Here is an 895-nt window from a genome sequence, read left to right as displayed (position 1 = left end):
CAACACTCACTATTCATCCACAGGCAGCATCGATCGGTTCAGTTAGCAGTAGTAGCGAAGGAGTCACTCGATCGGGTTTAGTTAACAGCCTCCGATCGATCGCTCGGGTTCAGTAATGCGTAGCCTACAGTGCAATCACTCGGGTTCAGTTAGAGCCCAACGCCTCGCACACACGCGCGTACGTACGAGAGAAATGCGCAGCGCTCGTCCCCCGACCACCCACCGTAACCGGGTACTCCCCGATATTTTCCGCGCCCTCACTTCTACCACGGTTTTTTCCGTCATGGACGGCCCAAAGAATGTCATGCAGCTACGTCTCCGGCCCGCCTAAGACGAAAAGCCCATTTTCTGTCATGATTTTTTGACATAGAAGTAGGACCCCACCACATCTATGATGATACCGGGTTTTGTCACAGTTATAGTCATAGAAGTGTCATAAGTATGACAGAAAAAAATCCGTTTGGCCCAAAATGTCACGGATGTGTCTTTTTTTGTAGTGAAATGTTATTGTGAATGTGGTGAGTTCATAATCTTTGCTGAAAACTTGAATGCTGGCTTTACGTATTTGCAACAACAAGATCAAATAGAGTTTCTAAAAGTTTTTCTTTATCACTTTCAGTTTGTCAACTGAATTTCTTGAGGACAAGCAAAGGTTTAAGCTTGGGGGAGTTGATACGTCTCCAACGTATCTACTTTGCCAAACACTTTTGCCCTTGTTTTGGACTCTAACTTGCATGATTTGAATGGAACTAACCGGGACTGACACTGTTTTCAGCAGAACTGCCATGGTGTTATTTTTGTGCAAAAATAGAAGTTCCAGAATGACCTGAAAATCCATGGAGACACGTTTTGGAATTAATGAAAAATATTGGTGAAATAATCAACATCAGGGGTC

This window comes from Triticum dicoccoides, chromosome 3A (genome assembly GCF_002162155.2).
Source record: "Triticum dicoccoides isolate Atlit2015 ecotype Zavitan chromosome 3A, WEW_v2.0, whole genome shotgun sequence".
Taxonomy (NCBI): Eukaryota; Viridiplantae; Streptophyta; class Magnoliopsida; order Poales; family Poaceae; genus Triticum; species Triticum dicoccoides.
Note: the sequence above shows the minus strand (reverse complement) of the source record.